General features: G+C 47.2%; 1 protein-coding gene across 11 annotated transcripts in view; it reads left to right on the top strand.

Moving 5' to 3' along the window:
* The window catches only part of Grik4 (glutamate receptor, ionotropic, kainate 4), a 426,819-nt gene that overhangs the window by 158,046 nt on the left and 241,556 nt on the right, over positions 1 to 27,217 (top strand). The window contains exon 1 of one of the 11 annotated variants that reach the window (XM_006509942.4): positions 9,144 to 10,027. The exons of the other annotated variants lie outside the window; for them this stretch is intronic. The gene's annotated coding sequence lies outside the window, so the exon portion shown is untranslated. Of the gene's footprint in view, positions 1 to 9,143; positions 10,028 to 27,217 lie in introns of those variants that run through there. 11 annotated transcript variants of the gene reach the window in all.

Here is a 27,217-nt window from a genome sequence, read left to right as displayed (position 1 = left end):
ACACATACACACATACACACACACACACACACACACACACACATACACAAATCTAAACACATATAGGTGTGGACACACATACTCTTCCTCATATACACACACTAAAAAGAATGGTGTTTTTAAATTTACTTTAAAATTTTTAGCAGATTATTTTCAACTGGTTGGTGAAACTTCATCCAGTTTGCATATTTTCTTGGAGTTTTTTTTTTTTTGAACAGAATGACCACATTAAATTTTTCTTTCTTCTATCACCTCTGCTCTCTGGATCACTTGTGGGTCTGCTTCTGTTGTTCCCTACTCCCTCCTTGAGTTGGTCATCTGGTTCTAGCTTTGAATGTGCCTGGTATTTTTGAAAAGCCTGAATGCTGAGTATTGTACAGACTGTAGATGCTACAGTCTTTCTCTGGCGAGGCATAACTCTTTGCCAGCTACATAGAAAAAAAAAAACTTAATCCAATTAAAAACTGAACCCAGTCCAAGCTAGGTTTTGTCTTGATAAAGCGTGAGTTTGGGTTCTCCTCTTTGTAGCCAGTGCTAATTGAGAGCCCAGAGAGCCTTCTATTGAAGGCCTTGAATTCTAGTTATTTTTTCATATAAGACTGCTTAAATAAACCAAATAACTCACATTCTTTGCTTTCTATTTTTAAAATGTTGTTTAATGTATTCTTTTTTTTTTGTATAGACTTTCCATCTGTAATTATTTATTTTCACTTCCTACAGTATTTAGTTTCACAGCTCTCTAACTGACCTGGAGAAGTCAGTGGACGGTAATCAGGGGACCTTCCAAGTCCACAGTTCTAACTCTGTCCTGTTCAAAGACTAAGCAGAACCCTCGTGGCTTCTTTGTCCTCCTATACCAATCCAGCACACACAGACTGTGTTCTCAGCTCATTGTGTGCCTAGTAGTGTCTGAGCCCAGATGAAAGGCCAGTCTAGAACATTTTAGAACATCTTCCCTTCTGCAGTTGGGTCTTCCCTGATCCTTTCTGCTCCATCAAGTCTCTGATACCTTGAAACATTGGATGCTGTATTTTATCCAGTTTTTCATTTATTCTCAGTGCAAGTATTGATCCAGCACAAGCTCTCCCATCCTATCTGGATGTCAGGCGTTTCTTGCTAACACATGAGAGGAACAGGATTACAAGGGCAGTTCTTAGCCGGGGGTCTTGGTAGGTGGCCCAGCCAACTAGAGGCAAACTGCTTAAGGCTTTCCCCAGTCTCTGCCCAACCAGGAAAGAGGCAGGGAAATGGATGGGAGTGGAACAGGAGCTGGGAAGAAGGCATTCATTAGGCTGAGGAATGAATGCCTCGAAAACTCAGGAGGCCTTGATACTCCATCAGGCTTCTAATGATTTTGTCAGAGTGTTAATCCCCCGGGTGAGCAGCAGCATTTTGATATCAGCAAACAGATTGTGTTTCAGCCCAGATAACCCAATATGGAGTCCTGCATGCGAGTCGAAAATAATTCATCACGTTTTAATGGGATTGAGAGAGGCCAGTCAAGGATGATTTATGTTGGAAACAGGGTGATAGGGCTCAGAGCAGGCATGTGACATGAGAGGGACAGGCCCCTGTGTGTGCCAAAAAGGAGTGCGTTTATATACATGGGTATGAAAGGGAGCCATCTGTGTACGTCATTGCCAGGCCACACACTTCTGTCACTGACTCGATCCTGAATGGCCAGTTTGGATCAGGTTCTGGGAACGCTGAGATTAAGAGGATGGCCATCCTCTTCCAGCCCTCCCCTGCTGATAGTGGAGCTCTCAAGTTGGTCACATAATGAAGAGCAGCAGTGCTAGGGTGAAGGGAGACTCCGTCACACTGAGGCAGGAGGACAGCAAGCATCCCAGCAAGCTCAGGGGGGGTGGGGGTGGGGCACAGGGCTTTCCACGGAAAAGAAATGGGTTGAGGAAATGAACTTGCTGCAACATGCGTATATGCACATACACCACATGCACACATGATATACAACACACAAGCACAAACACACACACTACACCACACACACATACACACGCCACATACATGACACACACCACATACTAAAACACACACCACAAATATACATAAACCACCCCTCACTTTCCTGCGCCCCACATACACACATACCACACAGAAAAACATATACCCCCACTACACATACATCTATACTACGCACATGCACACAAACACATATGCATCCTACCCCCAGCCCTGCACACACTGGACTAGCAGGAGTTTGCATGTCCTGACCTCTGCTTGGTTTCTGTCTCTCTCATCTTGAATCTATTCTACAAGTGTGATATGACTTGAACATGGTTTGTCCCCTTTGAAACTCATGCTGGAGTTTAAGGCATTAGACGCCTGTAGTGTTCAGAGGCAGAGCCTAGAGAGGTGGATAGAATTTTAAGAGTGGTGTTCCCATGACTAAATCTTGTGACTTTATCAGAAGAGTGAGACACACTGGCTCTCTGGGCTGCACCAGAAGAGGCCTTTGTTCCACCTTAGGATATTGACAGTAAGAAGGCTGTCACCAGGTGGGACACCTCAACCTTAGACCAGAACAGTGCACAGATAAGTCTTGTCTTTACAAATCACCCAGATGGATAGATCACCTTTTTCCTCATATGTGGAGTTTAGACTTAAGTGTGTTTGTATTTATATATGTATATGTGTGTACATGTGTGTGTGTATGTATGTATGTATGAATATGTGTGTATGCATGTGTGTGTGTATGTGTGTGTGTGTGTGTGTGTGTATATGTGTGTGTGTATCATAAAGAATAATGGGGACCATGAGAGAGGGAAAATTTTAAGCAGAGGAAGGGAGGAAAAGAGAGAAATAGAATATATATAACATGAAATCTGGACTATTTGAGGGGAAGGAAAGAAAAGAGTTAACATAGAGGATTGGGGGAAGGGGAGCGCTGTGGGGGAGAGAAATGAATAACAATAAAGTATAATGAGGCACATGTATGAAAATTCTGTAATGGAACTCATTACTTTTTACGCTAACTTAAAAGTTAATAAAAAACAAAATAAAATAAATGACCTGGACCATGGCATTACTATTAGCAACAGAAAACAGACTAAGAAAACGTGGAACCTGAGTTTTCTCCCTGAGACTCGGATCCCGCTGCTCCCAGCCTGGGAACTTCCTAGAGTTTCTGTAGCTGCCTTTAGCCTGCTCGGTGTACATGGCCTGGCCACACCCCTTCTCCTCCTTCCCTCACTTCTTCTGCACCCTCCCCCAGCTCCTACTCCACACCTTGATTTCCTTGCTTTACACAGCCACTCTCTGCTTCAGAGGACAACCAGCATTTTCTCTGCCTCATAACTTGGATCCTGATACCCTAGCTGGCTTCTGCGACATCACCCCCTTATGCTAGTCTAACCTTTCCTCAAGATTCAGATCATATGTGACTCCTTTCTAGAAACTTCTGTGATGCCTAAAGACAGGGAGAATCATTTTCCCTCTAAGCTACCTAACAACCCGTCACTCAGTTAAGGTATGTCAAGTGTCTACAGCAGTTTTTTATGTCTGCAGGAGGCTGCTCTCTCTGCTTACCAGAGCGAGCTCCTTAAAGGCACAGAGATGTATTCATCTTTGAAGTCTCCATTGCAGCTCACAGGTAGCTTGGTCATTTCTTGTACTCAATATATTTTTATTGATTAGATAAATAAATGAGTATCGAATGGGCTTTCCAAGGGTTTTGCTGTAGGTGTCTCTTCTTATAATTAAAGTTTTTTTTTTAAACAGTCAATTTCAGGCGTGAAAATGACATAAATTCTATGTGAGGTTTGAGAGGGAGTGCAAAAGTGACTTAAGAGTGTGTAGATGGGTCTGGAGAGATGACTCAGCAGCTAAGAGCACTGATCACTCTTCCAGAAGACCTGAGTTCAAATCCCAGCATGCATTTGGCAGCTCACAACTGTCTGTAATTCCAAGACACCCCCACACAGACATACCTGCAAGCATAATACCAATGTACATAAAATAATAAATTAATTATTAGAACATTTTTTCTAAAATTTAGAAAAAAAATGTGTGTAGCATATTTGTGTAGACAGAGAAATGCTGCTCTGTCTGTCACTGTTGACCCTAAATGTACAGATATAGACCCTCAGCAGCCCTGGTCCTCAGGTAGAATTCTCCTCCCAGCATGTGAGTGACAGGTGATATTCAAGAACAGTCTTTGTATTTCTGAGGGATTGATTAGCTTCTGGCCCCCTTCAGATACCAAAATTTCCACATGCTCAAGTAGTATATAGAGAATGACATATATTTGCATTTAACCTACACATGTCTTGCATACTTTAAGCCATCTCTAGATTACTTATAATCCTAATACAATGCAAATGCTATGTAAATAGATGTCACGCTTCATTGTTTAGGAAATAATGATAAGAAAAAAGTCTGTGCATGTTTGGTTGAGATGCAAGTATGGTCTATGGTCAGTTACATCTGTGGAGGACAGAGCACATGAATACAGAGAGTGGATACTAAATAAGAATGCTCATGCCTGCAGCAGAAGAGGTGGCTTATTGGTAAAAATATGAGTTTAGTTCTTAGGACCCATGAGAATCACAAATGCCTGGAACTCTTGTTCCAAGGGGATCTGATACCTCTGGTCTCATGGGCACCCGCACTTATGTGTATGTGCCCATGTTCTCTTCTGTCTCTCTGTCTCTGTCTCTCTCTGTCTCTCTCTGTCTCTCTGTCTCTCTGTCTCTCTGTCTCTCTCTGTCTCTCTGTCTCTCTCTCTCTGTCTCTCTGTCTCTCTCTCTCTCTCTCTCTCTCACACACACACACACATTAATGGGTATTGTCTACCTATGATGTTCTGCATCTCATGTTTGAAAGAGTCTCTTTGTTTGCACCAGTTAGCTTTGCTATGGTCCAGCCACATTCTCTTGTAGCATGTTTCAGACATACCTCACAAGGCTCAATCCTACTATCTTGACTCTCTGGTTTCAGGCTCTCCTCAGCAGAGCCAACTGGGTGCAGCAGGATCCTGTCTTTACCTGTCTCTTTGTATTGCCAGAGTGAGGCAGAAGGTGAGCAGCCTGGCAGTCAGAGCCAAAACCCTGCACATCATGGGGCTTGAACATTTAGAAACAACAGTTCTGTATGGAGAATCAGACCACAGTCAGAGTAGCCTGTACAGGCCCTGGCAGAGTCATTGCTCTCAAATGGAGACAAAGCTTGAGACCTGTGGCTTCTGCTTTCCGGTGGCTTTGCACCATCGGCTATGTGTCTTGTCCCCTAAATTCCCACTGGCCTAGATTTAACTTTCTCTTATTTTAGTTTCAGGCCATTTCTTTTGGTAATGGTGTCCCAAGCTGCCTGAAATAATTCTCGCCCTTCTTTTATGCGGCTCTGTCTCGCATATTTATGGGAAGTTATCATATCCTCACAGGCCTCGGTTCTCTGGGTTGTACATATTATGTCCCTTTAACCTCCCTTTATAGGTCAAGCCTTCTAATTCCTTTAATCATTTTTATTGCCTTCCTTTGTGTTCAGCCTTCTTCTTGGCCTTCTTTTAAGATCAATAAGGCCAAACTTCACAATGTGTTTCAAGAATGACCCAAATAGGGGGCAGTCAGGGACCCCTGCTATGGACTCTCTGCTTCTTTACCCCTAATGATGCTCCTGTGAGACCTCCTTGCTACCTTGACCTCCACTGTTCCCTTGTAATCACCCTGAGCTTGTTCCTTGCACGGGGTGGTGGGGGATGCTTTTTTTTCTTAGTGGCCCAGTCCTCAGGCTTGGGAAAAGGCACAGGAGACACAGAGGGCTTGGAAATGAAGGCTCAGAGGATTCTGGATAGAAGGAGGAAGCGAATGCCTAGGATACGCCAGGCACCATTCGAGACAGAGTTCAGTGAGTTATTGCCCCTCCTTTCAGTTAAGGAAGCCACTGCTCGAATAGTTGAATAACTTTCTCCAGAACAGATATCTCATAAATGGCACAGGAGGGATTCGAACACAGACTGTGAGATGACCCCAAAAATATCTTTCCTTTCCACTCTCTGCAGCCTTCTTTGAGGTAGGAGGAGAGTCTTTTGGCAGTAGCAGCTGAGCTCCGCACAGTGGGCAGGTGAAGGGGTTCATGCTTTCCTCCTCCCCATAGAGCCCAGATCCAGGGAACCAGTAGCTTTCTTCTTACTTACATGGCCTGATCTGAAAAATAATTTCCCATGCTTTGATCCAAACACTTCTCCCTTTAACCTGTCTGAACTCAGCTTATTTCCTGGCTTGTGAGTTGTGGGGCTTGTGCACCTACTAATCCCATCAGTGGCCTGAAGAGGTATATTTAGGCTTACTGTTTGAATGTGCCCTGCTCCTGAGCAGGAGAGAGCTTCAATTGTAAGCATGTTCCCACCTGTTAACAGTGCCCCAAACTTTTCTTATCCCCTCTCCATCAGGGATAAAGTGAGGTCACTTTCCTGTGAAGCACGCATGTGTGGTTGGTTTCATGGTAACAAAGTCCCCCATCCTCTCTCTTTATGTGCGAGCGATGTAGTGGCACGGGGCCAGGATTTGATGGCTGGGCCATTAAATGAAGCAGAATGGCCAGGTTTCAGTGGCAATGGCTTGATTAGCTAGCTATCATTGTTGCCTCTCAGTTGGGGCAGGGTGGCATCTACCACTGTTCTGTTGTCTTCTGTCCTGCCCTGGCATAAATACCAAAGAATCCTTGTCAGAAAATGCCAGGGAAGGACTTGGTTTCCTACAGGAGCTGTGACAGCATCCATGATGCTCTGCAGGAGGCCAGAGAGTGGCCAGCCCGCCAGCCCACCAACCCTGGGGAAGGATTCCCAAGCTTTGCTTCTCACGATCACCCTCCTTCACACCGGGGTACCAGTTGCAGTCATTGTACTTGTCTTTGCACTGGACACTGGAGGCATAGAGCAGAATGAGAGATGGAGCTATGTCCAAAGGGTGAACCCCAAAGCCTTGGGCAGCAGTGCTGGAGAGAGAAATGGCTTTTGAGAAAGATGTAGTTAGTGTTGAGTTTAAGAATTGGCCGAATAAACCAGAAGACTGTTCCTTCTGGTTCTGGGGAAGGACAAGGAGATGAATCTGGAGAGGAAGCCGGACCACGTCTCATGTGTGCCACAGCAGGGAACCTGAACCTTATTTTGGAATAACAGTCAGCTAGCTACTAAAGAGGGGCTTCCAGGAAAGAGGGCGCCTCAGCGATTTGTATGCTAGATGAATCCGCCAATGGTAAAATGGAGGTCACATTTGAGGGGAATGGAACTTTAAACAGAAGACAATTAAGAAGCTTTTGGGATAGCCCATCAATCCACCACCCACTCATCCACCCACTGATAGCTTCAATAAACGTCTGTTGTGTGAGCCATAACATGTGTTGGGAACTTCCTTGGTCACAGAAATATGTAAGAAAGCCTCGTACCTCCAACGCTCACAGAGGAGAGGTGAAGAAGCCGTGGAGTGGGTGGAGGAAGGGAGAGGAGCTGGATGGAGGGTCCTCTGGCTCTTGCAATAGCAGAGAATTGGTCATTGTGTTGACAGGAAGGTCAGCCCCCGTTGGATGATCCTGAGTCTGGGTCAGGAGGGGCTTCCTTCTTGTCTTTAGTACCCCCATGGGATATGGGCGCTAAGGAGAAGCAGTGTATTTATGAGGCCAACAAGGTGGCCAGGATCTTCCCTGTCTCTGCCTCGGTACTCTCATGCCCTTCTGTAATCTCTGGCGCTGCCCCTGGCTGCTGGAATGGCTCTGCACTGAGGCCGGTCACAGAGCGGGGCACCACGGGTGAGTGTAGCTATGATGACTGCCACAGCTTCCCATGAATGTTTCAACAAGACAGCAACAGGCTGTTGATGGAGAGGTCTGGAGCAGGAGGCAGTTTCTGGGCTGTGAGAGAGTTGGGCATCATCAGTCAGAGGAAGCTTGAGGACAGCCCGAAGGAGTGGGGCACAAACAGTGGCTGCAAGCCAAGCCACCTCGCCACCTCCACTCTTCGTGTACTGTGACCTCTGAAAGAACCTAGTGGGGAAACCCCCACCCAATTCCCGATTCGGCGTGCACCCAAAAAATCACGAAGGACCATCTCTTGATGTAATTACATGAGGACGTTTAATTACAGAGCTCCAGACCGACATGTATCCCACACAGGAGATAACGGATGTCGGCCACGAGGCTTGAAAGCTAGGGATTTTTATGGGGTAAGGGGCTTAGGGGTATGGAATTCAGCATAGCGACACACTATTGGCTTAAACATTAACAGAAAGATCACAGGGCATCAGGACTTTGTTCCTGTGGGCTGGGGGCTTATCTTTGTTCACATAGCAACCAGTTGATGTATGACTTTACCCGGTGTCAAGGGGCAATAGACAGAGGGGAGGTTCCGGCCGGCCAGATGGTGTTGACTTAGATAATATAGCCCTGCTGGTCCTTGCATACCTTTTTATCTTTACAGTCAAGACGTTCTTAGGAATGACTTAACAACAGCCCTGCCCTGGCATGCCTGGGGCCTGTTCTGCTTTGTTCTCAGTCTCAGGCCGGGGCAGTGGGCTCCTAAACAACTCACAAGTTACAATATTTCATCTTCCTTCACCTCCTGGGTTCCTTCCCCCTCCTTCCAGCCTCAGGAGCCCTCATCTATAAAATGAAATCAGACCAGATCAGTGGCCCAAACTTATGTCTAGTGGTTAAATGTTTTGTTCAAATAAAAATCACAGGAGGAATTCTCAGCTCTAAAAAGTTGAGCGTCTCCGGGGGAAAGGCGGAGAACCTGGGACTTGCCGCCTGGGCTCCACTGTCTACCTTACCTCTCTGCTCCCTGCTGTGGCTAATGGGGCTTCGGGTACCAGAGGTGGAGCCGACATCTTAGGCCACGTGCATCTTGGATGTGGGAGCAGGCGCAGCCTCCTACTGTTCCACCCACCAAAGCCCTTAGCACTCCCATCCTTCCAGAGTCTAATTAAAACCCCAGTCCTTTAATTTGTTTCCCTTTGAAAAAGAAGAGAGAGAAGGGCCATAAAACACCACAGCCTGTGACTTGTCTCCATTAGCTCCTGCAGTTCTGGCTCCTTCCCGGTTTCCAACCTCCGGCTTCATCATGGGAGCTCCATTATTGCCTTTTCCCCTTCAGAGCCTTTATGAAGATATTTAAAAATAATATTCAGAGCCTCAGCTGAAGCCAGGCCTGATGCCTTCTCATTCAGGTTAAGGCCGATGTGTCTGATGGTCACACTCCAAAAGAAAGGACCTCAGGGTACTCCAGGACTTCATCTGGGATCCCTGAGGCTCAAGAATGTGAGCCAGGTTCTCACTCAGAAGCCAGACTAGTTCCTAGCTGTGTGCATTGCTTCTGGCTTCCCCTCCCTGCTGTGGGTGAGGTGTTGTATGTGGGCCAAGGGCTGTCAGCAACTTCTAGCAGGTATGTACACTTTCTGACGTTGTCATCTACAAAGTTCACATTTCCAGAGCTGAGTGACGGAGTTATGAAAAAAAAGATCTCATAATATTTTAAGCGAGTGTTTGCTTTTGGGTAAGCCTGCTTTCGTAGCTATCCCCGGCTGCATGTGGCCATGGACCTCAGGTTGGGCATACCTCTGAAAGCCAAAATGCCCCTGATTTATGGTTCCTCATCGAGCCATCTTCATTCCAGCCTTCCTTGGCGCCAATCTGTCTCCCACACAGTTCTGACCTCGCCTCTGGCCTATGTCACCTGGTTCTCTTTTTGAAAGGCTTTCTGTGGCTTGCTGAGGGACTTTTTAGAAGATGGACCCAGGTTCTAGGGAGAGTCTCCGCAATCCCGGAGGAGTCTGGAAGAGGCTTCTTTGCATACCTAAGCATCTGCTCTTCAGTAGCAAGGGCGCTCGAGGCCATGCTTGTTAGAATGTTTGCTTATGCAGGAGAGAGAGGTCAGTCTGGGGGGTCTGGTCACCCAGCCCGGAAAGCCATCACTGGCACGGGGGTGGGGACAGCTAGGCTGTCACTGCCTTGTTAGCTTGGCGGAAGCTCTGAGTTGAACTGAAGCAAGCTGCAGGAGGCTGATACCCTCATGACCCAGGTGAGCTGCAGTGTCATTAGCAGGGTAAACTGTGTGTATGCCGAACAGCTTTGCAAGAGCATGGCAGGTTGGCGAGTGGAGCCAACACATGAGCTCCATGGATCTAGCATTTGGAGGTAACAGGATCAATATAGATTCCAAAGGCCTTATGCCACTCACAGAGATCTTTTCTGTGGGTCAGAAGAAGCAGAGCCCAGGACACACACAAGCCTCTCCTGAGGGGATAGGCGGCCTTTTCTCTTACAGTGATCTCCCTACCTAGTGGAGAGCTTCGGGTTGGGTTGTCTGTCTTGGTGCAATGGGGCAGGGGCAAGGGAGTGCCTCAGACTTGTCTTAGAAGTGACAATAGAGCTAACTAGCACTAATTGACTGTTGATGCTGCAGGCTAATGAACCCTGGGAGTGCGGAGAGAATGGAGGAAGCTCTGCAGGCGCCAAGGCTGAGCACATCTGTGCCAAAGCTTGTCTGCCCCAGTGTCATGCACTCGCAGTCCCGCAGAACCAGGGATGGCAGGGGGTGGGATGGGGGAGTCTAGAGTGTTGGGCTGAAAAGAAGACCTCAGCTAAAGAGCTCCAGTCCACCTCAGTTTACAGGGGGAGGAAACTGAGGCCCAGGAAGAATGGAAGTGTGCTTCTTTAATACACAAAGATGATTGATGTTGTAGTCAAGGTCGGTGGTGCAGGTCAGGAAAGCCAACGTCTGGCTGGTGTGTGGTGACCTACGTGAAGGCCCATCTTGGCTTGACATTTTTAGGACCTAGTGACAGTTACTCGAGTGTGTTTGAGTAAAGGTGACTAAAGAAAGGAACTGCTCTCCTGTGCCTGGACTCTCAGGGATAGCTGCTCAGGAGAGGTGGAGCCTGCTGACATTTTTGAGCAAGATTGTTGTGGAGAGAAATGTCCAGGGAGAATCAGTGGTGGAGGAAGGAGCCTTAAAGCTGACATTGCACGAGGCTCAAGGTCAGCCTGTGGAGGTTGGAGAGGTGACTTGGAGCCTGTGTCTGCCGTGGAGAACAGGAACAGTCTGGGGAACAGTGGGCATTAACGCAGGTGGAGACAGTGGCTTCCAGATGTGTGTTTTGGGAGAGAACAGAGGTGGCTCAATACCGGGAAAGACCTGGAGGAAGGTCTAGGGGATATCAGGATCTGGTTACGGTAAGGGTGGCAGGTAAGGGCAGGCAAGGGAAAGCAGGGGCTGAGGACAACTCCCATCCCGCAGTGCCAGTCCAGGTTCTGCTCTTCGTACCATCTTGCCACTCGCCTGCCCCACTCCCCACTGTCAGAAGCCTTTAGACAGCTTGAGGCTCAGCTCTGTTGCTTTAAAGACCACAGGAGGAGGAAGACCTGTGGTAAGACGGCCCCACATCTAGCACCCTGAGGTCAGATTCTCACACACTGTCATACCCCATCAAAGTCCCCTTCTCTTTTAAACTCCTTCCCTTTGCCTCCCCGATTGTCCCACCCACCCAGAGCCATCTTGCCTTGTGGTTTAACATAGATCAAGCAGCCAGTCTGCTGTTGGAGAAAGGATTGTTAGAGCCATGGGGTAGCTGTGTTGATTGTGGGAACCGTGAAGGGCAGCCCGAGATAGCATCCCATTCCTGATCGTGACGCCTGTAGCCAATGCATGTGGGACAGGGAAGTAGACTCTTCCCTTTTAACATTTGCACAGCAGAGCCACGGCCCACTCAAGTGCACAGTCCCTGTGTGCTGGGTCTCTACACACTCTCTGGGTATGCTTTATGTTGGTCCTGTGTATGGGTTTGAGGTTCTCTATCTTTTCTGAGAAGGGCTGGTCTAAAATGGTCTCCGTGGAGGGTCTCAGCTCTTCCCTGCCCCTTCTTACACTTACCTCTACCCCTCCCCTGACTCCCTCTTGTCAAAAGCCATAGTATCTCTCTTTTATGTTCCAGAAAATAGGGATGGGGTGGGGTGGGGTGGTTTGGCTCTGCATGGTCCTCCGTGAACTGTAGTCTAAGTCCGTAAGTTAAGTTGATCCCACTCCCTGCCATACAAAATCAGAGGCAGTCAGCTCTAGAAAGACTGCTTGCCTGCGGAGCAACCCCAGTCCCCTACTGGTCCTCACACCTTAGATTTCCTGTTGCCATGACACTATCACAAGACCAGCTGCTTCAGTCCATTACAGCTGCGTGTGGCCCTCTCTGACCAGGGTACCTAAGGCAGATTAGCCACCAGATCCTGTGAGTATGGAAAGGAAACATGGGAAGTCCCAGCACACAAATTCATTATCTCCTTTTATCCCTCCAAGTCCTACCTAGGATGTGTTTATAAGCTGAGAAAATGGGGTGTGGAGAGGGAGCACAGCTAGGGGCTTTTATAAATCGTGTTGGCCAATAGGACTTTCTGTCATGGTGGAAATGTCTGCTTCAGGCAGAATTGGACTCCACGCAGCCATGCAGCAGTGAATGCAGAGGGCACAGCCTAGCTGACTTTTTAACTGTATTTTGACTTTAAAAAGTCAGCTGTGCCTAGTGGCCACCTCCTTGGCCAGGACACTTAATTCCTAGCAGTCAAATCTGCATTTCAAGCCAAACCTTCCAAACCAAAGCCTGTTTTTTCCAGTCTTCCCTCTGCTCCTCAGGAAGGCTGTGGAATGTTACAAAGGGAGGTAGGTGGGTTGGCTCGAGCGGATGAGACTTCAGAGAGTCAAGTCAGAGGTGATGATGTGTAGGACCCAGTGTCCCATCTCAAATTCTGGTCTTTATTAGCTAGTTTGCAAGTCCTCCATCATGTCTGATACCTTCTCTCTCTACCATCAGCCCAGGCTGAGGGGTGAGGGGGTGGAGGAGGAGAGAGGAGGGGTGCCTAGATTGGTGACCACCTATAAATCCTTGTATGTTTCCCTTGGGGTGTTTTCCCTAAACACTTCAAACCCTCTGAAATATTGTCATTATAGACTTCCTGTAGACTTGGAACATCTCTTCTGTTATTGTCAGTATTTCAGTGATGTCTGTGTCCTGTCTCCTTCTGCAGGTGAATGATGGCATGTCCTATTTCCTATTCCTGGTGGGGATGGGCTGCGATGGTATAAAAGATTGTTCATGTAACACCAGAGTCTGGAATGACGTTCAGAAAGCTGTAGGACTTTGATAAAAGGCTGTTTAATAACCGAGCGGCTGGAGTTAGTATCGCATAGTCTCTGATCACGTTTCAGAGTTTCTGCCCACACTAGGCCTGTAGCCAAGGGCAAAATGCAAAGATGCCTGAGACCAAATTTGTTCATCTGTCAAGTGTGAGACTGTACTTTTGCGTTCTCACGAGGACTGAGTGAGATAATGGCTGTAGACATCTTTGCACGGTCATGGATGCTGGTTACATGATAGTGCTTCCTACATCCTTTCTCCTGATGTGCAAATGGCTTAGTCTTCTCTGGACTGTGGTCCTCTAAGTTGGGGTGGGGTGTTATACCATTGATGCACTCCACTGTGCTCACACAGCATCCTGAATATAGCAGATTCCTGGGAGTGAATTAGATTTATTGTTTGCTGGATACCTCTGGCCCCAGCTCAGGAGATACAGTGGAATGAGACATGACCCAAGGCCACTAGGAAGCATTTGTGGGTGCCCGAGCTTGGCGTAGTCATGACCTTTAGCTCATGCGAGAAGTCTGTTGGTAATTTTTAGACAATCTCACTGCTTTTCCCAGGGGGAATCCAAGTTCTTGAGATTGCAGAGCTGTCCTGTTTCATCTTTCAGCTGGAAGAGAAACCTCTTTTGTGTACGTATTCACTATGCTAGGGCAATGAATGCATGGTATGGGACAGGTGTGCAGTAATAGGGCAGGTGTGTGGTATGGGGCAGTAATAGGGCAGATGTGTGGTATGGGGCAGTTGTGTGATATAGGGCAGATGTGTGGTATATGGCAGGTGTGGTGTGGGGCAGGTGTGTGGTGTGGAGCATGTGTGTGGTGTGGGGCAGGTGTGTGGTGTGGAGCATGTGTGTGGTGTGGGGCAGGTGTGTGGTGTGGGGCAGGTGTGTGGTGTGGAGCAGGTGTGTGGTATGGGGTAGGATATTTTGGATAGAAGTATGTTCACAGATGAGAATATGAAGCAAGATTTTAGAACAGGAATCTGTAGAAAGAAAAGAAAGAGTAGAAATTTTAGATCTGTGGATTCCACTATGTCCATAGTGCCTGCTCACCTCAACCATAGGTAGCATGCAGACTGCCCAGCAGGACTGTGTTACAGCAGAGAGTAACCACACCTTTTAAAGCCATCCTGACACCACTGTTGAAGAGATCTTCTTTTCCCTGTTGTATTATATATCCTGGCATTCTTGTGACGATCATTTGACTATCGACCTCCCAATTCTATACTATTGATCTGCTTGTCAGCCAAATAGTTTTGTCACTATGGTTTTGAAGTTAGTTTTTAAATAAAAAAGTGAAATTATCCAACTTTTGTCTTTTTCTTTTTTGCCTATTCAGGGTCCCTTTCAATTCTACATAAATTAGAAAATTATATTTTTCATTTCCATTTTTTAATTTTTTTTAAAGATTTATTTTTTTATTTTATGTATGTGAGTACACTGTAGCTGTACAGATGGTTATGAGCCTTCATGTAGCTGTAGGGAATTGAATTTTAGGACCTCTGCTCACTCTAGTTGGCCCCACTCACTCTGGTCTACTCTGCTCGCTAGTCCCTTCTTGCTCCGGCCCAAAGATTTATTTATTATTATACATAAGTACACTGTAGCTGACTTCAGACATACCAGAAGAGGTCGTCAGATTTTGTTACAGGTGATTGTGAGCCACCATATGGTTGCTGGGATTTGAACTCAGGACCTTTGGAAGAGCAATCAGTGCTCTTACCTGCTGAGCCATCTCACCAGCCCCATTTCTATTTTTTAAATGGCAGGTTTTATGTACGTGTGTGTGTGTGTGTGTGTGTGTGTGTGTGTGTGTGTGCTCATATATGTGTGCTTGAGGTGAGAGGCTGATGTTCCGTGCCTTCCTCTCCACTATATCTTTTGAGAGAGACTCTCATTGAACCTGGAGCTCACTAATTTGTTCAGACTTTCTCACACCCTAGGGATCTTTCTGTCCCTCCCTCCCATGCTCTGGCATTATAGGTGCATGGGGCTGTCACTGAGTTTTTACTTGGGTGATGGGGATCTGAACTCATGTCCTCAAGCCTTCATGGCACTCACTGAATGACTGAGCCATTTTCTCAGCCCCATCATTGGGACTTCAGTCAGGTCTGTGTTGAGTCAGTTTAGAGAGTATTGTCGTTAAGAACATCAATTCTTCTGAGCAAAGAACCTGAGATTTCTCTCAGTTCAGTCAGGCTGTGTTTGTTTGTTTGAGACAGAATCCCATTCTGTAGCCCAAGGTTGCCTCTGCCTCGTGATAATCCTCTTGCCCTGACTTCTAAGTGCCAGCATTATAGACGTGAGCTTCATCTTCACCTTTTAACCAGGTCTTTATTTCCTCTCAGCACTGTTCGCAGGTGTAGAGTATGTTTTACTTTTTGGTTTAATTCCTTTTGGATAGTTTATTCTTTTTAATGCTATTATAAGTGGTCATGCTTTCTTAATTTTCATCTTAGATCATTCATTGACAGTACCTAAAAATCCACTGTGTGTGTGTTATAGCCTACAGCTTTGCTGAATTTGCTTCTTAACACTCAATATATATAAAATGTTTATTACTGTGTTAGTTGATGTGTCCGTGGCTCTTCTTGCTGTGACTGAATACCTGAGGAAAGCAGCTAAAGGGCCTCCTTTGGTTCAGGGTTTGTGAGGTTCGTCCTCCAGGAGGGGAAGGTGTGATAGGCAGAGCCCGAGGCAGATGGCTCCATTTTTTTTTTCCCATTCAGGAAGGAATAGCATGGAAGCTGGTACTCAATGGACTTCACCCTGCCCTTTTTGTTCACTCTGGAATCCCAGCTCAGGGCATGATGCTACCCATGTTCAGGGTGGACCCTCCTTCCTCAACGAAACCTCTCTAGAAACTCCGTCACAGACTTGCCCAGGGGTGAGTCTCCTAAGTGGTTGTGAGTCTAGTCAAGTCACAGTGAATGTGAAAGGTGACTCTCAGCTTTTAGTTACTGTAACAAATCCTTAAACAATCACGAAGAGGACAGATTTGCCTGGGTTTATGATGTGAGGGGTGTCAGCCCTTGGATCTGAAAGACGCATTATTTTGCAGGCACACCCTTTCCAGGCACATCCTTGGTGACCCGAAGCCTTCCCAGCAGGCACCAGCTCATCAAATCCCTCTGCCTTCCCAAAGCCCCAAACCGAGGACTATCCGCTTAGCACACAGGTCTTTGGAGTGCATTGCAGATCAAACACACTAGTGAATTCTTAGATTTTTTTTTTTTTTTTTTTTTTTTTTTTTTTTTTTTGCCTAAAGCAAGGTCACCAAAGCAAAAGTCAAGAGACTTCCCATTAACTTAAAACCTCTGTGTAGCAAAAGCCATTATCCAGGAAGTATAAAGAAAACCTACAGAATGGAAGAAAATATTTGCAGCCGTATATTAGATAAAGCTTTGAGAATCTGAATATGTAAAGAGCCCACAAAACTCAACTACAGAAAGCTAAATGCTCCAATTATAACAGGATGTTGATTTGAGTAGACATTTCTCTAAGTAAGATAGCCAAATGGCCAAGGAGCACCCGAGAAAATGTTCAGTTTCATTGATCCTTAAGGAAATGCAAATCAAAACTGTAACAAGATAACCACTTTATGCTCACCAGGACAATTGCCTAGCAAGAGTAAAGACTAAAATTAAAAATAAGCAGCAAAATAGCAGGTGTTAGGAGCGGCGTGCAGAAGCAGGGATTTTATTTTTTTGCTGGTGGGAAGGTAGAGTGGTGCAGCCACTGTGAAAAGTGGCTCGCTAACTCCTCCGAAAGCTAAACACGTAATTACCAGATGGGCCAGCAACTAGTTCCTTAGTCTCTAGGAGAAGCAAAACCAGCTGTCCATACAGAAAGTTATACAAGCATCAACATGGCATTATCCAGAACAGGCAAAGCATGGGAAACCCCAAATGCCAGTCACCAGATGAATGCAAGAGCAGCTGCAGTCGACCCAGAGACTGGAGGGTTATTTAGGTCTAAGAGTGAGTAAAGGCACAGATGGAAGCTAGACCTCCGGTGAACCGCAAAAACACATCACAGAAGGGAAACCACAAAGGTGTGAATCATACAGAATAGGTAAGTCCGAGAGAGAGAAAGCAGATTAGTGGTTGCTAGGGGTGGTGAGAGGGGGCATAGAGAGTGATCGCTTAAAGGGCATTGGGAGTTCTTCTGAGACGGACGGAGGTTTTGAAGCTAGAGTGGAGGTGGTAGCCACGCAGTGTGGCCCATGCACTCAGTGCTGCCGAATCTACATGGAAATGTAAACATGCAGAATTACATTACAAAAATTTAAAAAATAATGTTTCAATCAAAACTAAATCAGGTCAGTGAGATAACTCAGCAGGAAAAGGCTGCCAAACCCGGTGACCTGAATTTCATCCTGGGACTCATGTGGCAGTAGAGAATTGACTGCTGAGACTTCACATTCATGTCCCTCTGGACTTCACATACATGTCACGCCATGGTGTGACACTCCCCTCCCCTTGGCATGTACAAACAGAAATCAATCAATACACCAATCAATCAATCAATCAATCAACCAATCAGAAGATGACTATCAGGAAAGAGCTTGCTATGACAGTATGAAGGTCTGAGTCCAGCACATGAATAAAAGAGCTGGGTGTAGTGATGTTCACCTGCAAACCTAGCCCTGAGAACGTGGTGGGGATAGGCTGATCCCTGGAGCTCACTGGCCAGCCAGGCTAGCTGAATCCATGACCTCCAAGGTCAGTGAAAGGTTCAGTCTCAAAAGATTAAATAGGGTAGGGAAGGATTGAAGAAATACCCGACATCAACCTCAAGCCTCCACATGCATGCACATGTATAAATGCAAGCACAATACACATGCATGCACACATACACGTGCATGCACACATGCAAATGCATGCATACATGTGCACACACCCACATGGACACATACATATATCACATATACAGCACCCTTCCACATTAGTGATTTGGCCCCTGTCTTGTAGTTTGTTTGTTTGTTTGTTTGTTTGTTTGTTTCTTTCTTTCTTTCTTTCTTTCTTTCTTTCTTCCTTCCTTTCTTCCTTTCTTTCTTTCTTTCTTCTTTTTTTTTCTTTTATTTTTTTTTACTTCCACAACAGTATTTTTCAAGCCACAAGCCAAGACCTGTTAGTGTCTAAAGACCTAAATTAGTTTAGGGTCACAACCAGCAATTTTAGAAAAGTGAGGGAAAGTAGGATAGAGCACACAAGTACAGTCTTAGGCAGTATGGTGTTTGTGGGGATTTTACATATACCTACAGGAATTGGCACCTTGGTTAACAGTGTGACACATACCACTGTGTATGGGTCATGGCCCTTGCAAACTTGAAAGGCACTTTATATGTAGTGACCTGGTTTTGGCAAGGATTAAACTCAGTGCCAAAGCCTAAAGTCAAGCTACATTTCTCACTTAGTATTCAGTGGAGGTCTCCAGTTTTACTGGAGCACCCCAGGCTTCAATTTGCCTTCCATCTTTGCCACCGTGAGGCCTGCAGGACATCCTCATAATCCCAGAACACTCCTTCCCAGTGTCCAGCTTTCCTTAAGTTTCCCCTAGTCCCATTAACCATCATGACAAGTTTACTTGGTATCTGCTCAGGGGAGACACAGAGCCTCTTCCACTGTGTGTGCAGGAGTCTTGTAGTCTGTCATGTAATTCAGAAAGCACCAAGAATTCTAGGCCAAGGAGTCCAATACATGGCCCATGAGTCACATGTGGACCATGATTAGAATAAACAGAGCCCACCACAAAATCATAAGCTCACTGAAAACATTGAGTTTTTTTGTCTGTATTATTTGTAACCTGATTATGTGGTTGATTCTAGAATATGAACTTTTAAAATGACAATACCACGTAGCAGTGTAACACAAAATAGATGTATGTATGCATACATGATGTATGCATGTATGTATGCATGCATGCATATATGAATGTTTGCTCTTACAACCTGCAGGACACTCCTGTTGACTGACCTTGGGTTCTGCAGAGACATCTTGGTAATGTTTCTATTGCCAATTATACCCTCTGGCTGCCCCACGTAGAAGCAATGTCCTTTCTGGCCATCATTTGGTCCAGGTTCTTATTTCCTGGCTCAATGGGCCTCATATTGTACCCAGCACTCTTAATCTTGGCTCCCATACTTCTTGCATCACTATCAGTTAGTTGTCTTGCATGGGCTTGAGTGGGAATACATACCCGTGGGTGTCGATGCAGAGGGTCGGGGACCCTCTTTTCAGGCTTGCCTGCCCTTGGTCCATGCCTTTCTGCAGGCCTGGAGACCTCACATGGAGCTTGTAGAGAAGCCACAGAGGGGAACGTGTTAAGACTGTTGCACTGTTGATGTGTGGTATGTAAACTGTGGACCATCCCCTAAAAGGCGTGTGGTTCATTCCCATCCCACAGACTGATCAACCTGCTATGGACCTTGTCACACAGGACACATAGGCTATCCTTTGCATGCAGTGTCAGAGAGCCTGAGAAGTTGTGTCTGGAGGTGGCAGTAGCCCCCACTTCCTGGGTCCACATCAACCCCGCCAGTCTCCTGATTTCAGGTCTCTTTCTGTAGGCGCATGCTGCTGGGTGGCTCTGTCTCCTCTCAGTACTGTCCTTATTGATATCACCATTTTGTACCGAGCGTTGACATCTGCATCACAGTGCTGTCATCTGACAGTGATGGGTCTCATGAAAGGAATCTGCATCTACTGATCTGCCCTGACTCTGGCAAAGATCCTAGTGCACCTGTGTGCTCCAGGGACAGCCTTGCTGAGCCTTTTGTCTTTGTCAGCACTGAGCCACCAGGCTGCGGTGAGCTGCCAGGAGAGCGCTCTCAGAGGGGTCCTGCAGAGTGAGGTCCATTTGCAAAAACTTAGAGACAGGGAAGGGAAGGGGGTAGGGATGAGAGGAGACCTTAGGGAATGATGGATGGAAGGATCCTTGGTACATGAGCTAGACTTCATGTCCTGGGAGCCAGAACTGCAAGGAAGGTCTGAACCTGCCATCTTTTGCCTGAGATCCACTGCCCTCACCAGCAGTCTGCAAGCAGACATTCTACTGGAGAGCAAGCTAGAGGAAGTACCTGCCACTGTGGCTGATTCTGCTGGGATCTTTGTCCCCAGGAGGATCCATACTGTTTTCTTTCTCAGTGGGACCTTGTGGCTCTCTCACTGAGAGCCTTCTTTTGGTGGCAGGCTGGTAAGTGTTAAGTGAGGAATGTCCCAGAGGCCTGGCTTCTGGTACATAGCCAATTCAGTTATCTTTGACAGAGTAAAAATCCATCCCAAAATGTCATGGCTTAACAACAGTTGCCTGTGCTTTTAGTTGGCCAATCTTTAGTGTGTTGAAGTTTGGTGGGAAAGGCTCTAGGGACATCCAGGCTGCATCCATGGAGCACCAGTTGGGGGTGGTTGGAAGAATTCATTCAAGACAGCTCATTTGTACAGCTGGCAGAAGGGATGGCGACGGGCTGGAGTCTGCTGGAACCAGGGCCTGAGAAATTCTCCATGTGGCTTGGTGGTAGGTTCCACGATGAGCTGGAGAAACTCAAATGTCCCATCAGAATTGGGCCTCGACTCTTAGGATTGAGCTAGCAGAAGCCATGTAGGATCATCTAGATCAGGGATGTCCAGCCTTATTTCTTTTATATATAATTAATTGATTTTATTATGTGTGTGTGTGGGGGGGGGTGGGGGGTGTGTGTACACGTGCATCACATGCATGTGGAAACCAGAGGACCATCTCAGGTGTAATCCTTCGGGACACCAGCCATCTCCTTTGAAGCATTGTCTCTCACTGGTCCAGAGCTCACCAGCTAAGCTAGGCTGACTGGTTAGTGAGCCCCAGATCTGTGTCCAACCGTGACGCTTGTAAGCAAATGCCACATGTCCAGCATTTTTATATGGCTCCGGGAATCTGAACTCAGGACCTCATGTTTGTGAGGGAAGCCCTTTATCGATTGAGTTATCTCCTCAGTCCAATATGTCCAACCTTTTGACATTACAGCATCTACAGATCTCATGCTTGAGCATTGCAGGTTACAAAATACATCATAGAATGCTTTAAGTTAGCTCAAGATTTTTTTATTTGGCAACATTTCCAGCTCTATTATAGATTTAAAAGGACGAGCCACAGGCCCAGCTTATTAGTGACCAGTGCAGACCATAAGTCACACCATAAGAAGATCACAAGGCTGGGAGATGACACTGTGTATATTTGGAGAAAATACAGCCAATGCAGAAGAAATGCTATATTTGGATGTCATCGTGCACCCCTAAGGGATTTTTTTCCTTTGAGCGGATGAGATGCTGAGGAATGGATTTCCCTACAGGCACAAGGAAGGGTCCTAACCTGGGCTACTTGATTTATTTCTGCTCTGTGTGTGGGGAGGCAGCCAGGCTTTTGATTTGCTACCTTGACATCTAAAAGGGAGCCTTGGTGGGGAAAGCCCTAGATGGAGTTGCTTTTGCTAAGTCTCCTCTTCCCGTCCTCCCACTCAGCCCAAGCACACACTGCCATGATGGCAAATCCTCACAAGGGAGGATGGCTGGGAGCAAGATCTGTCTCCTGGGCAGCCTGGCAGAGACAGGATACACACAGAGCTTTGAGGTGTTGGCCTGGCAGCCGGTAGGCTGGCTGGTGTGGATTGTTTTCAGTTTGCTTCTCCAGAGCCACATCAGGAAGATGCCCTCGGCTTGGTGCTCCTGAAGGGAACACAAGCAGGGCTCTGGAGGCAGCTGCTTCTTGTTGGTAATGAAGCTGCCCCGCTAAAGGTTAATTGTCTTCAGCTGTGTGGGGCTGCAAGCAGTGGCTGAGCTCCGCTGTCAGATTCTGCAACAGCCTTTCCTTTGCTGCTGGGCGTGGGGTGTGGTGCAGAGACTGCTGTTCACAGATGTTCCTCTCCCACCCACTGCCCCACTGTGCAATGGTGGGACTTCCGCAAGCCAGCTGACTCCTTGCTAACAGCCGAGAGCCCGAGAAAATTCCAGGTTGTCACCTTTACTGTTCTGGCCTGTGGACATTTATAAAACCCACGAGCTTGGGGACAGACTCTGGGCAGGAGGTATATAAATAGTCCTGTGGAGAGAGAGCCCACCAGCTTGGGATTCACTCCTTCCTTTTCAAAGGAAGGCCCAAGGATCCCCTCTTCAGCATCTTACCTAGAGGACTGATTAAACATGCAGACTTCGGGCTGACTGAGTCGCCAATGTCTGAGTCAGTTCTCTGCATTTTAACAAGCGCCCTGGAGTTTGAAGCTCAGTTCTCATCCCATGGAGCACACTTCCCTTTGTCTCCCAGGAGCACCTCCTTCATGGCATCGGTTGTATTTGATGTTGGAGATGTAAGGATAAATAAGACAAGGTATCAGCCAGGGAGGAGATAATTGTCTCCAGCAATTCTTGCACTAAACTTTACTTTCTGGAGAAAAAGAAAAGTGTGTGTGTGTGTGTGTGTGTGTGTGTGTGTGTGTGTAGGGATGGTGGTGGTAGTTGGACTCACTTTTTCCAACTCTTCTCACCTTCTTCCAGGATTTGGAGCTCTCTTCCTAAGGGATTCTTGGCAAATGCTGATGCTGAGTAGCTTACAGAAAGCAAAAGGTCATTTGGACAGGAGCCCTGGGAATGGGATGCCATCTGGTTTGGCAGTCTGAGATTTTGATAACAACCACACTTTAGTTTTACATGACCCCTCTGACTATCCCTGCAAATAGACCAATCTAGAAGTATTTGTTGCATACACAGAGTGCTTTGGACAGCTGTTCACCCATTTCCCAAAGCTCATTTCCTTTGCAGTTTTCCGATTATGCAAAGCAAGCCTCAGTTTTTCTTTCCAAAGTAGAGCATAGGCTGGGGAGAGGGCTCTGAGGGTGAAGTGCTTCCTGTGCAAGCAGGCAGAGCTGGGCTCCAACCCCAGAGCTCCTGAGAAAAAGCTGGGCAGGGCCAAGGCACACCTATGATCCTAGATAGAGATGGGGAGGTGGACATAGGAGGATTCCACTGCCCGACAGAGCCTAATTGGTGAACTCCAAGCCAATGAGAGAGCCTGTCTCAAAAAAGAAGGTAGACAGCAGGAGGAACCGGAAATGTAAGATAAAGTAACCCACATCAGAGTCCCATCTCAGCTGTCTGTGAGACTTCATGTGTTCCCCTCTGAGGCTGTGTTCCACCTTTCACATTCATGCCCCACTGTGTGCCTCATGAAATCTAATACCTGAGGCAGATGAGGGTCTTTGGGAAGGGAGAAGCAGCCCCAGGCATGCAAAGCACCATGGTTAATAACAAGAACTGGTTACCCTGGCTTCTGAAGTGCTTCTGTGTCTCTGCTGAAAAGAGATGAGGGAGAAGCCAAATGGAGTGACTGACCCACGTGTCTTCAACCCAGAATCTACAAATACGGATTTCCTGTATTCCAATTAATTCTTATAAAAAAGTTGGAGGAATAGTTAAGACAGATGTTATCAGTACAATGAGGAGATTGGACTAGATAGTTTCTGGGGCCTCTTCCAGCTCTCAAATTGAATGATTCTGTTGTTTGCCAGAGGAGAAAACTGAATTGGACTGAATCAAAGCACCGGGAGATAGGAAGAGGTGGCCGAGACCGTGTCAGTCACTAGTGACAAGGACTGAGTATATGTGGGTCCCCTAGCCTCTCTTCCTCATCCCCACCTGTTGTGTTTGTCATAGATGCCATAACCTCCCTCTGGACCTTCAGTAGCTGAGTCTAACCTTCTGTATGGACAGATTGGTGCCTTTCTCCCGAGCTTTGTCACTCAATATAGTCTTTCTGCATGGATTTGAATATCCAGGGAAGGTGCCCTTCACAAATGTCATACAGCTTGAACCCTTTCTCCAAGGACATAGGTCACCTCCAGATTGTCCTTGGTGGCACAGAGGTTTAACCACAGAGCCGTGTCCACTTACACCCAGCTCCCTCTTAAACTTGCTTTGCTACCAGGGAAGGCAGAGTGGGGTGGTCTGCTTTGCTACTTTAGGCATTAATAGTTTATATTATTTAAAGTTGGTTTGTGTGCCTTGAGGCCTCTTCTGATGCACAGAGTAAGGAGGTGGGTAAATACACAAACTGGGAGTCCTCAGCACACCCCAGGACTGGTGTGCCCCAGAGTGCTGTGGGGAACTCAAGCATTCGGCATCCCTGCTCTGCCTAGCTGCTGCTTTGAGGTGGGGAGAGCACAGGAAGGGCCTTCCTCTCCATTCTGGGCCACACAGAACTGCAGGAGGGCATCAAGCATCGAGCCAGACTCTGATTAATGCTGCACCAGGACTTGGTGTGTCGGGAAAGCGTGCCTTCCTCGAGAGACATTAAATATTAATAGCAGCGATAGAGGCAGAGGGTAAACAGAGCGAGTTGTCAAATGCTCATTTTAAGGGCAACTGTGTTCCCAATATGGCAGGGAGTAGAATGAGTCTTTCAAGAGTGGATCAGAGGCTACGAGCTCTTGGGTCCTATCTCCCTGGACTCCACAAGTCCTGGCCAGACTCTCTGCTGTCCTAGAAGGAGAGGCACCCAGGCCAGCACCTGACTGCGTGACTGTGGGTCTCTTTAGCAGCATTGCTGAGTCCTGTCCTGGCTGCCTTTTCTGGGAACATTTCTCAGGCTAGCCCAGGTTCAGGAGGACAGAGATCCTCAGGTAAGAAAGGACCCTCCATGGTCATCTCTCCTGCTTTCTTGCCACGTGGCAAAATCATATCAGACAGGTAGATCCTCTGAGTTTTCCAGAAAGAACTTTGTTTCTTGTCCCTTGCTGAACCAGCCGCTGGTAAGGCCTGCCTGATGTGCCTGGAAGTTGCAGAAGGCTTTCTTGGAGGGGGGTGGGGTGGGGGATGGGGTGGGGGCTTTCCTCCCCAGGATTCTGAGTACTGGACACAAAAACCTTAACACTCGTCTGCAACCCAGAGGATGGAGGGCACATGTTATTCCATAAGGGACGATATGCTTGGTTGTTCCCCAGTGCTATTGTCTGAGAAGCTAAGTGTCGCCTTTCCATGTCACGTGATGCACTGTGCTGTGTACTTTGCAAGCTCCTCAGGATGCAACCATGGCCAAAGCAGACAAAACCCACTGCCTCCACCCAGCCTAGGTTCAGCAAGGAGATCGAACAGGTTGGTCATGAGCAGTAACTGGAAGGTGGGGTAAGCACTCCAGATCCAATAAGGTAAGGTACTGAGGGAGTCTGGTGGGAGGCAAACAGAAGAAACAGCAGTGAGGGCAGAGTGCCAGAGTCTAGCCATGTGGGATGCTTAGGAGAGGTCGGGCAGTGAGGGGCAAAGGGGCACGAAATGAGAGCAGAGGCAGGATTTAAGAGAGTCAAGGGACCAGGCCTGCTGGCCTCATGAAGTGGAGTTTCTGAGCCAGGCAGCCTGAGTGTGAGCCAACTGTAGCCCCTCAGGAGAGTCTCCTGCAAATGCAGGGCTCTGGGCCTTGCAGGGGCAGTGTGATGGAAGTCACAGACCCCCCGCCAGCTTCACCCCTACCTCCAACCTTGCCAGAGTCAGGAGGCTCATAGCAGCACGGCTGTCCGTCAGTTTTCCTTCTGTTGCCCGGGCTTGGTCTTCCTGAGTTTGCAAAGTAAACTCTTTGCTCTTCAGACACCCCTGTTATGCAGGGAAAGCCAGCAGCCGTGGGAGTCACACATTCCTCTTTCTAAGGTTGGGCATCTCCCATTTCTTCCCTCACTTCTCACGTGGCTGGATGTCTGTGTCACCAGCCCAGATTCCTTGTTTTTCTAGCTTGTCACCGTCCTTTTGCATCTGGTCATAGTGGTCGCTGTTGGTCCAACTTGGGTAGAGATTAGAGAAATTGTCCCTTCCTTTGTCCATACTCTGCTGCTGTCCAGGGTCTCACTCCCTTCCCCCATCTTTGTATATGGTGTGTGTGTGTATGTGTGTGTATGTGAGTGTGTGTGTGATTATGTGAAGACAACTCCATCCTCTGTGTTTGTTATTCACGGCTGTGTGTGACTGTCTAGTTGACCCTCGAGCTTCTGTCTCCATCTCCCATCACGCCATCAGACCCCTGGGATTACAGACACACTCCCTTGTGTCCGTTCAGCTTTATGTGGGCTCTGGGGATTAGAACTCTGCTCCTCACACTTGCGTTACAAGTGCTTTCCCGAGGAGCTTTCTTCAGCCCATCACTTAAAAAAAAAGTCAGTTTGCTACTTGGCTCAAATTAAGGTTATGGCTCTAAAACCACATGAACAAACACAGTGTGTTCATACATTTCCTTTCTCTGATAGGTCTGCTATTGGTCTCTTGAATCCAAATGCAAGTCTTTGCATTTCCCATCAATATTTCCCTTGGATGCTTTGTCTGGAGAAAGGAGGTCCTATGCCTGTGTCTATTGCACCCTGGAGTACAGATGAGGGGCTCACAGATGAGGGGTTCTCAGAAAGAAGGGACTGTATCGGTTTAGTGTGCTATGGAGTCATTTAGACTTTGCTAAGTGTGGTCCTGCTTCCAGTATAACGGTCCCTGCAGATGTGATCAGCTCTGGATGGTGACATTGCTGACCCTGCCCCCAGACCCTAGCTCGTGAAACTCCGTATGGAAGCAAACAGGAGACTGGGAACCTCTGGATGCATCAACCGCAGGGCTAATCAGTCTTTTTCAGGCTGTAATTGGCAAATTCGAAAGCACAGGAGTATTTTCCTGTTGTGTGCTTAGAACTTGTTACCAGTCGAGGTTTAATTGCAACAGGATTTATGACCACTGCCTGTAGGAGGGAACAGATAGAGCTGTGTGTCTTTCATTTTCTCTGGCCATAGAGGGGTTTTAAGGGAGGGGGAGAGTCAAGTGGGACAGGGTCTAGAAACTGCAAGGTGGAGAAGTGGCTGGATGAGCTATGGCCAGCCACTGAGGATGCCTTAAGAGCTCACAACATGAATATTCATAGCTTCCAGTGCTTAGGTAGCTGGCTTCTGAACCTTATCTCTTTGTAGCAGCCTAGGAAGATAGGGAATAGAGGGCTCCACTCTCCATTTTACAGAAAGGGAAATTGAGTTGACTGTGGATATGCTGGACAGTGTCTCAGGGAGAGTCACGAACAGAATTGGGGCCAGAGCCTG

Source organism: Mus musculus, chromosome 9, assembly GCF_000001635.26.
Source record: "Mus musculus strain C57BL/6J chromosome 9, GRCm38.p6 C57BL/6J".
Lineage (NCBI taxonomy): Eukaryota > Metazoa > Chordata > Mammalia > Rodentia > Muridae > Mus > Mus musculus.
Note: the sequence above shows the minus strand (reverse complement) of the source record. Positions and strands in the feature narration are given on the sequence as shown.